General features: G+C 50.3%; 1 protein-coding gene and 1 long non-coding RNA gene across 13 annotated transcripts in view; one reads left to right on the top strand and one right to left on the bottom strand.

The window, feature by feature from the left end:
• The first annotated feature begins 2963 nt into the window (after nucleotides 1-2963).
• LOC144585076 (uncharacterized) overlaps nucleotides 2964-12545 on the top strand; it is a 30887-nt gene continuing 21305 nt past the window's right edge. Inside the window, exons 1-4 of one of the 12 annotated variants that reach the window (XM_078382578.1) lie at nucleotides 8232-8860; nucleotides 9123-9369; nucleotides 9554-9680; nucleotides 9805-10080. The gene's annotated coding sequence lies outside the window, so the exon portion shown is untranslated. The other 11 variants (XR_013539556.1, XR_013539555.1, XM_078382580.1 and 8 more) reach the window with 11 other exon arrangements.
• Nucleotides 11669-12545, bottom strand: part of LOC144585086 (uncharacterized) — a 58374-nt gene continuing 57497 nt past the window's right edge. Inside the window, exon 6 of the long non-coding RNA XR_013539575.1 lies at nucleotides 11669-11948. This is a non-coding gene — a long non-coding RNA (uncharacterized LOC144585086). The remainder of the gene's footprint in view (nucleotides 11949-12545) is intronic.

Genomic DNA, 12545 nt, shown 5'->3' with positions numbered 1-12545 from the left:
AGAATGTGTGCGTGGGGCAAGGCTACTTCAGCCACCTCTTGAAATCTCACTGACCTTGCAAACGTTGGAGGGATCTGGGATGTGGTTCTTTATTTTCGGTCCCAGAAAAAGCAAAGGGAATTCAGCTCAGTCTCGCCCCTTCCTAGGAGAAAAGAAAAACAGGGAACCAGAGAGCAACAGGGACCATGCTTCCCGCGGACACCTGCGATGAAAGCATCAGCATACAAGAGGGTATTTCTCCCACTATTTATTTGAAATATTTTACCCCACCTTTCTCCTTAAAAAAAGTCACAAGGCAGCTTATGTAAAACTTTAAAACACAAGATTTAAAAATTAGAAACAGCAAGTCTACAAACCTTGAAAAGAATCAAACCAAAGCTACAATAAAAATGGTAAACAAAATCAACAGCTAGAAAAGACCAGAGCCCGTGTGATGTGGTGGATTTCTGTTCTCACGGGACCCTTCGTCGTTTCTTGTCATTTCAGGGATCCTAACGCAGAGCGTGTCTCCAAAGGCGCCCCTCGGCCTCCGCACCCCCTCCATGGGCCAAGGGCCCCGAGTGTTGTGGGGTTGCCAACCCAAGGCGGGCAGAGTTCAGGTCTCAGGACTTTTCTCGCCTGCTCTCTTCCAACCCCCAACCTTGCTTTGCTCTTCCCTTTGAGCTCACGGCCAACCTCGCAGGGGCTGGGAAAGGCTTGGTGTGGGCTGCCCCTGCTGGAAAGCAAAGCGTTTTGCGATCACTTGGTCTGGAACGGACCCTTCAGAGCCATTCACTCCACAAAAGACCTGCCAGGAGAAAGAGACGCCCCAGAAGGAGAGGCTGGGTTGCCTTTTCCGGTCCTTCTTTCCTCCTGCCCTCCACGTGGAAGGACCGGAGCCTCTTCCGGCCTCTTTCCAAAGCCCCCTTTTTGCTCCATCCCACGGAGAGCCACGAACTGGAGGCAGGAGGGCGAATCCCCTGGGAGGAGGATCGAGGGGGCAGGTCTTTTGCAGAGCCAACGGCCCTGAATGGTGCCTTCGGGACCCAAAGACCAGAACCATTTTGGCAGTGGGGGGGGGGGAGAACAACCGTTCCTGGGGAGATGGATCCCCCTTCCAGCCTCTGTTCCAGAAAGATCCTGTGGAGGAAAGTCCACCCCCTTCTCTCTCTCCTGATTCTCTCCTGCCTGCCTTTCGGGGAAAGAGGGTCTGTGTTCACACATGCAAGGCAACAAGGAAGCCGCTCCCCCTCTTGCAGTTGATCCTCAGCTCAGGATCTGGTCTTGAGAGGGATCCGGTCAGCCCTCCTCTCTGCCGGATGGAAAATGCAAACACACACTCACACAACACACACAGAGAAACAAACTCTGTGTGTGTGTGTGTGTGTGTGTGTGTGTGTGTGTGTGTGTGTGTGTGTGTGTGTGTGTGTGTGTGTGTGTGTGTGTGTGTGTGTGTGTGTGTGTGTGTGTGTGTGTGTGTGTGTGCGCGCGCGCGCGCAAAAGAGCAAGAGGTCTGGCAGACGTTCCCTCCCCTTGCAGGGAAGGGGCAGGGAGGACCCCACTCCCTCGCCAGCCCCACTTTTCCTGCCCACCTGCCCCCCAAGTCACTGGGAATGTGGCCTCTTCCACCTCCCTTCTGCCCCCCCAGCGCCGCCCCCCTTTCCCTGTCCAGCCCTTTAAGAAAGCCCTTCGGCCCTTTGAGGGAGGGGGGCGTCCCACGTCATGAGAGGGAGGCACGTGCACGGGGGGGGGGCAAGAGATGGGAGGCAACTTACTTTCTCCCACGTTTCTCTCCCCCCCACACACCGGGGCTGCTGCTGGCAGGATTCGGGGGGGGGAGGGTCTCCTCGCAGGGAAGGAAACTCCCCCACCCGCCCTCTCCGTGGATGATGAAGCCCTCCTCCTCCTAGGGCCTTGCAGGGGCGGAGGGGGGGGGTCTGGATATGGACCCCGGAGATCCTCTCTTCCCCCCCCTTTGAATCCCCTTCCCCCTCGAGGAGACCCAGAAGGAAAAACGGCCTTGCAACTGCAGGAGGGAACCTCGGCCATGTCCGGAGAAGCCGCCCCCCCCCCGAGAGTGGCCACCTCAAACCCCCCCCGTGCAGATCCCACCCATCCGCACCCGACCTGCCCCTCCGTCACCCCACCTCCGTCCGGGTCCCGATCCGGGAGGCGCCCCCCCCCCCGGCAGGCGCTGCAGATCCCGCTTCCGGCTCCCATTCGAAGGGGCGGGGGGGAGGGGCTCTTCTCCCTCCCCTTCGTAGCTCTAGGTTCCCTCCCCCTTCCCCCCTCCCTCCATGAACGGGAGGGGATAATGGCAGAAACAATGGGGGGGAGCGGTTGGAGGGCAGGAAGGCTCCAAAGGGGGGGGGAAAGCCCTCCCAAGGTCTCCCCACAAAGAGGCAGAAAAAGGGGGGGAGGGAAAAGGAGACCCCACGGACGAGCAGAGCCGAGGAGAGGAAGGGGGTTCCATCAGTATCTTCCATCATCTCCATGCACAGCACGACTCTTCACTTCGTTGTTTAGTCGTTTAGTCATGTCTGACTCTTCGTGACCCTCCCCCCCATGGACCAGAGCACATGCCAGGCCCTCCTATCTTCCACTGCCTCCCGGAGTTGGGTCAGATTCTTGCTGGTAGCTTCGATGACCCTGTCCAGCCATCTCGTCCTGTGTCGTCCCCTTCTCCTCTTGCCTTCACACTTTCCCAACATCAAGATCTTTTCCAAGGAGTCTTTTCTTCTCATGAGATGGCCAAAGGATTGGAGCCTCAGCTTCAGGATCTGTCCTTCCAGGGAGCACTCAGGGTTGATTTCCTTTAGAACTGATAGGTTTGTTCTCCTTGCAGTCCAGGGGATTCTCAAGAGCCTCCTCCAGCACCACAGTTCAAAAGCATCAATTCTTTGGCGGTCTGCTTTCTTTATGGTCCAGCTCTCACTTCCATACATCACGACAGGAAAAACCATAGCTTTGACTATTCGGACTTTTGTTGGCAAGGTGAGGTTTCTGCTTTTTAAGATGTTGTCAAGGTTTGTCATCGCTTTCCTTCCAAAAAGCAGGCGTCTTTTAATTTTGTGGCTGCTGTCTCCATCTGCAGTGATCATGGAAGCCAAGAAAGTAAAATCTGTCACTGCCTCCATATCATCCCCTTCTATTTCCCAGGAGGTGATGGGACCAGTTGTGATGAACGTGCATGTTTGGCCTGGATCAGGTGAAGAACCAAAGAGAGTTAGGACACAAAGATGGAGACCAACAGAACCAGAGGAACTATGGGACTTTGTATTTCTAGCTAGAAGCCCTCATTGTGAGAGATTCAACTTTTGAACTGTTGACATTCTGAACTAAATTGACAAAAACCATCTGCCGCTGAGAGTAGAGTCAAGGGGTTCAAGAAGACCCTGGTACGGAGACCCTCCTGAGCAAAACCAATTCCATACCTGTCCACTAAGTGATGTAAGACCTGTTAAGCATTCCATACTTCACAATAGGTGATAAGGACCACGCATGTCATGTGAGCAACCTGAGACAAAGGAATCTCTTCTACGCATGCTCTACTAAAAAACCTGCCTAAATAGAATATAAGAAGAGGGGTTTAGGCAAACATTATTCTGTCTGTTTTGCCTGTTAGCCTGTCTGCCTGTCTGTCTGCTGAGACCAAAAAGCTTCTGAAACCAACTACCTTCTTTGGAACTTGGACAATGCAGGTAAAGAATTCTTCTCTCTTTGGTGAGTATGTATGTGGTGTGAATGTGATGAATGCATGAAACCCCTTTATTTAGAATTGTAATCAATAGGTATTAATTGATAATCAACATATATTAATGTGTCTTGTGAGGTCCTTTGCTGTTTAATGTTGTTCTTGCTGGGATACAAAAGAACCAGTAGTCACCCTTTCATGACAGAAATGGCGCAGCGAGCAGGGTATCCCAAGGAGGAGGGTTTCCTAAGGAGCAGGTTCTCCCATGGAAGAAGGTATATCCCAAGGAACAAGAAAATAATAAACAGCAAAGGAAAAGGGGTGAGAAAATATTGAACATGTCTCTTACTATTTTTCCTAACGTTGTTGTGAATGGGTGTGAGTGTGATATTCGTTTGTTCCTGAGGACTTGTGCTTCTCTAAGAAATAGTATTGTTTGTTGGTGTCATGGTTGTTATTTTGACCCTAAAGTATGAAGTGGGCTTTGACCTGTTTTAGGCTAATTTTCTGTGCTCCAAATTTTTCTCTTCCTTTGTCTGGCAGACCCGCCCCCCCAATCCCTCGCCTGTCTCTCTCTGACTATTCAGACTTCCAATTTCTCTGAGGCCCACTTGACTTCCTTCAGAGAAACTATGGGCTATGCTGTGCAGGGACACCCAAGATGGACAGGTCACAGTGGAGAGTTCCAAATAAATGCAATCCACCTGGAGCAGGAACTGGAAAGCCACTCCAGTATCTTTGCCAAGAATGCCCCATGACCAGAAACAAAAGGCTGAAAGATATGACGCTGGAAGATGGGACCCTCAGGTCTGAAGGCATCCAACATACTACTGAGGAAGAGCAGAGGACAAGGACAAGTAGCTTGAGAGCTTGTGAAGTGGTTCGGCCAAAGCCGAAAGGACGCTCAGCTGCAGACATGCCTGGAAGTGAAAGGAAAGTCCGATGCTGCAAAGAAAAATGCTGCATAGGAACCTGGAATGAACCTTGGGGAGCTGGAGGTGGTCAAACAAGAGATGGCAAGAATAAACATCGACATCCTGGGCATCAGTGAACTAAAATGGACAGGAATGGGCGAATTCAACTCAGACAATTATCATATCTACTATTGTGGACAAGATGGAGAAGCTCTATACAGTCAGCAAAAACAAGACCTGGAGCTGACCATCAGCTTCTCATACCAAAATTCAAGCTTAGACTGAAGAGAGTAGGAAAAACCTATGGGCCACTCAGGTATCATCTAAACCAAATCCCTTATGAATACACAGTGGAAGTAAAGAACAGATTTAAGGAACTAGATTTGGTGGACAGAGTGCCTGAAGAACTTTGGATAGAGGCTCGTAACATTGTCCAGGAGGCAGCAACAAAAACCATCCCAAAGAAAAGGAAATGCAAGAAAGCAAAGTGGCTGTCCAATGAGGCCTTAGAAATAGCAGAGAGAAGAGAAGCAAAATGCAAGGGAGATAGGGAAAGATACAGAAAATTGAATGCAGACTTCCAAAGAATAGCAAGGAGAGAAAAGAGGGCCTTCTTAAATGAACAATGCAAAGAAATAGAGGAAAATAACAGAAAAGGAAAAACCAGAGATCTGTTCAGGAAAATTGGAGATATTAGAGGAACATTTTGTGCAAAGATGGACATGATAAAGGATAAAAATGGGAGGGACCTAACAGAAGCAGAAGACGTCAAGAAGAGGTGGCAAGAATACACAGAGGAATTATATCAGAAAGATTTGGATATCCCGGACAACCCAGACAATGTAGTTGCTGACCTTGAGCCAGATATCCTGGAGAGTGAAGTCAAATGGGCCTTAGAAAGCCTGGCCAACAACAAGGCCAGTGGAGGTGATGGCATTCCAGTTGAACTATTTAAAATCTTGAAAGATGATGCTGTTAAGGTGCTACATTCAATATGCCAGAAAGTTTGGAAAACCCAACAGTGGCCAGAGGATTGGAAAAGATCAGTCTACATCCCAATCCCAAAGAAGGGTAGTGCCAAAGAATGCTCCAACTACCGCACAATCGCACTCATTTCCCACGCTAGCAAGGTTATGCTCAAAATCCTACAAGGTAGGCTTCAGCAGTTTGTGGATCAAGAACTCCCAGAAGTACAAGCTGGATTCTGAAGAGGCAGAGGAATTAGGGACCAAATTGCTAACTTGCGCTGGATTATGGAGAAAGCCAGAGAGTTCCAGAAAAATATCTACTTCTGCTTCATTGACTATGCAAAAGCCTTTGACTGTGTGGGCCACAGCAAACTATGGCAAGTTCTTAAAGAAATGGGAGTCCCTAACCACCTCATCTATCTCTTGAGAAACCTATATGTGGGACAGGAAGCAACAGTTAGAACTGGATATGGAACAACTGATTGGTTCAAAATTGGGAAAGGAGTACGACAAGGCTGTATATTGTCCCCCAGCTTATTTAACTTATATACAGAATACATCATGCGGAAGGCTGGACAGGAGGAATCCCAAACCGGAATTAAGATTGCCGGAAGAAATATCAACAACCTCCGATATGCAGATGATACCACTCTGATGGCAGAAAGTGAGGAGGAATTAAAGAACCTTGTAATGAGGGTGAAAGAGGAGAGTGCAAAAAATGGTCTGAAACTCAGCATCAAAAAAACTAAGATCATGGCCACTGGTCCCATCACCTCCTGGGAAATAGAAGGGGAAGATATGGAGGCAGTGACAGATTTTATTTTCCTGGGCTCCATGATCACTGCAGATGGAGACAGCAGCCACGAAATTAAAAGACACCTTCTTCTTGGGAGGAAAGCGATGAGAAACCTTGACAGCATCTTAAAAAGCAGAGACATCACCTTGCCAACAAAAGTCCGAATAGTCAAAGCTATGGTTTTTCCTGTTGTGATGTATGGAAGTGACAGCTGGACCATAAAGAAAACTGACCGCCGAAGAATTGATGCCTTTGAATTGTGGTGCTGGAGGAGGCTCTTGAGAGTCCCCTGGACTCTAAGGAGAACAAACCTATCAGTTCTAAAGGAAATCAACCCTGAATGCTCCCTGGAAGGACAGATCCTGAAGCTGAGGCTCCAGTACTTTGGCCATCTCATGAGAAGAAAAGACTCCTTGGAAAAAACCTTGATGTTGGGAAAATGTGAAGGCAAGAGGAGAAGGGGACCACCGAGGATGAGATGGCTGGAGAGTGTCTTTGAAGCGACCAACATGAATTTGACACAACTCCAGGAGGCATTGGAAGATAGGAGGGCCTGGCGTGCTCTGGTCCATGGGGTCACGAAGAGTCGGACACGACTAAACGACTGAACGAACGATTGTGGACAAGAATCCCGTAGAAGGAATGGAGTAGCCCTCATAGCCAACGAATCCAAGGCCGACCTTTCAACATCACAGTAATCCAAGTTTATGCACCAACCTCCATTGCTGAGGAGACTGAAATTGAACAATTCTATGAAGATTTACAACACCTTCTAGAACTGACACCAAAGAAAGATGTTCTTCTCATTATAGGGGTTTGGAATCCTAAAGTAGGGAGCCAAGAGATAAAAGGAACAACAGGGAAGTTTGGCCTTGGAGTTCAGAACGAAGCAGGACAAAGGCTAATAGAGTTTTGTCAAGAGAACAAGCTGGTCATCACAAACACCCTTTTCCAACAACACAAGAGGCGACTCTACACATGGACATCACCAGATGGGCAATACCGAATTCAGATTGATTATGTTCTCTGCAGCAAAGATGGCGGGAAACTCGCGAGGAAGCCCCTCCCCTCCCCTTGCAAAGCGGCCTCTCCCCAAAGAACAATGGAGGCCCAATGAGAACTTGCTCCTCTTGCGTGTCACCCGTTGCTGGGCAGAAGCCCTCCAGGGCTGGTCTCCTTGGGCGTCCCCCTGCCCTATTATGGCATCTATGAGGGGGTTGCCTGGCAACCCGGAGACGCACAAGGAAGAGGTTTTGGCTCCGCCCGGAAGACAACGGAGACCCAATGAGAGCGTGCTCCTCCTCCTGCTCCTTTATGAGTCACCTGTCTCCGGGCAGAAGTCGATCCTTCTTGAAGGCTGGCTGGGCAAGAACCCCCGTTTCTTCCCCCTCAGAGTGACGGACAGGCTGCCCTCCAAGCCCCACCCACTGCTCGTCTCTGCGCACGCGGGAGATCCCCTCCCTGGCTCGGTCTCCCTCCCGAGCATGCGCTCTTCTTCCCCCCACAGAGGGGGCGTGGGTGAGCCAGGTGTGTGTTTTTGGGGGGGTTCTGTGGCGCCTGCGCAGTGGAGAAGGCGGCCAGAACGTCTCGCCTCAGGAAGGCGGTTGGGCGAGTTTTAGTAGTCGCTCATTTTTTAAAAATTCCTCCCTCAGGAGAAAGAGAAAACGGGAGGGGGATGCCTTCTGACAAGTAGACACCCCCCCCCCGCGTCCCTGGCAGAGTGCAGTGGGGGTGGTGGGGCTCAGTTTTCCCCAAGAGGATTCAGGATGGCGGGCAAGGCGTCTTTCTAGGAGGAGAGGGAGGCTTAAAACGTCCCTTCGAGGCAGAGCCTGTCAGGCGGAGGAGGAGGAGGAGGAGGGGACCCCCCCCCCCAGGTTGTGGGTGCCCCCCCCTCCCAGGGGGCAGGGACTCTCCGTGGCTGAGCGCCTCCTTTAAAGCTTTAGACTGAGAAAGGCCTGTTTATCCAGTGGAAGCCAAGGCAATGCTTTTCCCCCTCTGGGTCTCCTCGAGAGGGAGGCGGAGGGGGGATTCAAAGGGGAGAAGGGGGATCTCTGGGGCCTGGATCCCACCCCCTTCTTTTTTTAAACTCAGATCTCTGGGGAGGGAGGAAGGAAGGCTCTCTCTGGGCAAGTTGAAAGATGGCAAGAAGCTTGGAAAAGGGGGGGTGTGTGGCCTGTGTGAGGAAAGGTTTGAGGAGTAATCAGAAACCTCCCCCCTCCCATCTCACTTTCTGAGTTTACAACCTCAGTGTTAATTAATTGTTCAGCTCCGTTTTATACACACACACACACACACACACACACACACACACACACACACACACACACACACACACACACACAAAGGGCATCTCTCTCTCTCTCTCTCTCTCTCTCTCTCTCTCTCTCTCTCTCTCTCTCTCTGTCTCTCTCTCTGTATATATATATATATTTCACCCTCTTCCTAAGCTTCATCTCCTACCTGGACTGCAAGTGTTTCCTGTGGGAAAATCCCTGAAATGAGGTTGCAGGTAAACACCTGACATGGTGCAAGCCCTTGGCAAATCCATTCATGCATGTGTTGGTCGAGTGCAACTTTTAGGTCCAAAGGGTACCCTGGGCAAAAGGTCTCAGGACAAGTGGACTTAACTGGCCTAGAGATAAGGCCTGTGAACTAGATTACTGACCAGATACATGGAATGGCACTGATAAAAGTATATTCTGTAATGAGTATGGCGTGCTCTTTTACATGTTTTCTTGAGTGAAGTCTGCAACTATTTGCTTTTCTTTCAGCTGAAAATAAACAAATATCTATTGGATCTCCCTGCTTTTGGCTGATGGATTGATGCATTAGAGACAGGCAAAAGCCAGGAAATTGTCTTGGCACCCTTCAGACCCAGGGGGTGGGAGTCTCTCTTTCACCTCTGAAGGAGGCCATCGCAGATTCCTCTAAAAGAAGATCTGGTTTGGACGGGAAAGCAGAAGGGCTTTCAAGCTGGTTTTCACCTGTAAGGTGTGGGAGATCGTGGCACCTGGTCAGGTGGGACGAAGCTTCTCTAGGGAGATGGGTGGGGGGCCACCTGGCTGCTTTATCCCACCCCCACCCCCTGCACACCTTTCCAGGTGGAAGCCACAGTCCCCCCTCTTTCTCCTTCTCGTCCGTTCTACCAACCCATCCTGTCTGGTCACTCTGGGAAGAAGGATTGTTTCCCTTTTTCTTCCAGCGCCTGGTGGCCTTTGAGGAAGTGGCTGTGCCTTTTACGGAGGAAGAGTGGGCATGGCTGGATCTGGACCAGAAAGCTTTGCGCAGAGAAGTCACGGAGGAGATCTGCCGGATGCTGGACACTCTTGGTAAGCAGTCCTTTCTCCTACGGTTGGAGAGGCTGTATCTTTTGGTAAAAGAAACATTTTAAACCTCGAGACATTTAGTTGCATCTCTTCTATTTCACATTGTATTTTTTGTCTGTCTTGGCAGGAATTATGTGATTTTAAGGATTAAAACACCGAGATACATTTTTTGAACCTAACTAAAATCTGTGACACAACTTATTGTGTTCAGATGTAACACTTAAGATGGATGCCTTAGAACGGCCAGACTGCCATTGAACTAGCAGGAACAGGATACTTGATTGTCGGGAGGTATCCGTAGCAAGCAGACAGAACGGAGTCATAAAACAGAACAGCTTCAAGGGACTCCAAGGTCGCTGAGTCCAATTTCCTGCCAAAGGCGGAGATCCACATTGCTAGAAAGGTAGGCATCCATCATCCTCTGTTTGCAAATGTTCAATGAAAGGATACTCCAGTGTCCATTCTACGGCTGAATGGCTTGTGCCCTCAAGAAGTTCTTCCTCATGGGTTACCCTTTGATGCAGCAATGCTGGGAACAGCTGGTCTTCTTCCCCCTATGATCCGGAAGGAGGGGCGGAAGGTAGGGGAGGCCCCAGAAGAAAGCGGGTGGGGAGTGGAAAGGGCAGAGCCTGGAAGGGACCCATGTGTGTGTGGGGGGGGGTGAAAGCCTCTCTATCCCCCCTCCCCCATCTGCCAAACCCTTGGCTTTCTCTCTGCTGGGTCTTGGGAGAGGCTGAAGGGGATCTGGCGAGGGGCCTCCCGGGACAGCCTCAGAGGAGGAGACCCTTCCCTCAGAGATAGAGGACTGGGAAGACTTTCTGGCCTGATTCTGACCCACATTTCCCCGCCCCCCAGAGACGGAAAGGAGGAGGAGGAGGCCACGAATAGCCACCAAGACCGTGAACTCATTAAATCTGACCTAGAGGTTAAAACAATTGTGTTTTCCTGCAATGTCCGAGGAGGGGAAGAAGGAAGGGGGGGAGACGGGAGAGCCTCCCTGCTGAAGGAAGGGAGAAAAGGGAGGAAGGGAAGCACCCCCCCCCAAGACTCTCTCTGCGCGTTTGTGCCTGACAGGCCTCCATTCTTGCAGAAGGGCTGCCTGTGTTACTCTGTGCAAGACGCACACATGCACAGAAACAACCACTTTTCCCAGTGTAGGAAATGGGCAGCTCCTCCCCCCAGGGGCTCTCCTGCTGCCATTGCTGTGGGTGGGAAGAGACGGGGGTGGGATGGAGGGTCTGGGTTCAGGTCAGGGCCTGGTTCTCGTGACAGGAACTTCCTTCCCTTGCAGGGGCATCAGCACCCGCCTTGGCTGCCAGATGCGCGCAGAAATGAAATATCATCATCATCCACATCCCTCCCTCCCACCCAACGCCGCTGAGAAGAGGAGGGGGATCCGGAATGGGAAGTGGAGGTCATGCCCCTCCCACTTTTCCTCTCTAGCCCCGCCCCTTCCCGCCCTCTTTCCCGCCTGTGGATCCCAATGGAGGTGGGGGGGAGCAGTGGGGGGAGGGGTGTCCCTAGAAATATATTCCCCCAAAGAGAAGAAAAATACGGATGGGGGGGAAAGAAAGACGGGCCCCCTTTGTGTGAGTGCTTCTTACCCCCCGACCTTCTCCAACCAAAGTCTGGACGCGACCCCCCCCCCACGAAACCACTTTTGTTTGAAAGCTTTGGGGAAGGAAGAGGGGGTTGCAAAGGGGTGGGGTAGAGGTGGGGGAGGATAGGATAGGAGGGGTCCACAGAGAAATGGGGCTTGGAGGAGGGAGAAGACGGGGCAGGCTGGGAGGGAGGGATGTGGATGATGGTGATTTTTCATTTCTATGGCAGCCAAGGCGTCTGCTGAAACCCCTGCAAGGGAAGGAAGTGTGTGTGTGTGTGTTTGTGGAGTCTTGTGTGCTGCTGCTGATTTTTGGTTACAAAAATATTCTCAGGAAATTGTCTGAATCTCCTGTTCTTTTCCAGGAATAGACTTTCTTAGAGGCAGGAAATTCAGTCACTAGATTCTTAATTAGCTTAGAATTCATCCATTCATTCATTCAAAATTACTTTTCTCCTGCCTTTCTCCTCTTTGCTTGTTTATGTCTTGCTGTTTTCATTGGCGCAGGGGACGGAGGTCGGCTGGATGGCCAGACCTTGGGGGCTGAGAGGCTGAGTGAAGGGCCTCCTGGAAGATCTTAAAAAGCAGACGGAAGTTGCATGTCATCATCACACGGGGAGTGCCGGAACACCACATTCTTCTTCATAGCCTCTTTCTGGTTTTTCATGCCTCTGTGAAATAATGCGGGGTATCAATAGTTTATTTACAGTCCTTAGACCAGTCACATAAGTATAAAACCTTATAAAACCTTAAAATTTCTAACTTTCAGTATTCCATTAGAACATGTTGGCATACATACAACTGGGAACGGCAATCTAATTGGTATTTAACTTCCGCAATCGAAGTATTGCTACACAGAACCTCACAACCCGACAGGTGATCTGGACATCAGCATCTGAGAGAAGGAACTCAAGCCTTTTTCCCTCCGAACGTCCTGGCAATCTATCTATTAAGGGGGTTATAGTCTCTTTTCGCACTGCTTCATACAATGGGCAGGTGAAGAACATGTGCTGTATGGTCTCAATCTCCCTCAGGTGGCAGGAGCATAACCTTTCAGCAAAAGGGGTATTTTTATACTTCCCTTCTAGTACAGCAGAGGGGAGGGCCAAACACCTTGCCAGAGTAAAGGCTCTTCTAATTCCTTTAATTTCCAAAGATGTTAAGTATTTGGCCGGTACCATACAATTTTTGATGTAAGTCCTTGCTGCCATATTTTGGATGCTAGAAAGGTCTGTTTGATATTCATTGTCCTCTATTCTTTGTTTAAC

This window comes from Pogona vitticeps, chromosome Z, assembly GCF_051106095.1.
Source record: "Pogona vitticeps strain Pit_001003342236 chromosome Z, PviZW2.1, whole genome shotgun sequence".
NCBI lineage: Eukaryota > Metazoa > Chordata > Lepidosauria > Squamata > Agamidae > Pogona > Pogona vitticeps.
The sequence above is the reverse complement of the archived record's forward strand: the minus strand, read 5'-3'. Positions and strand labels throughout refer to the sequence as shown.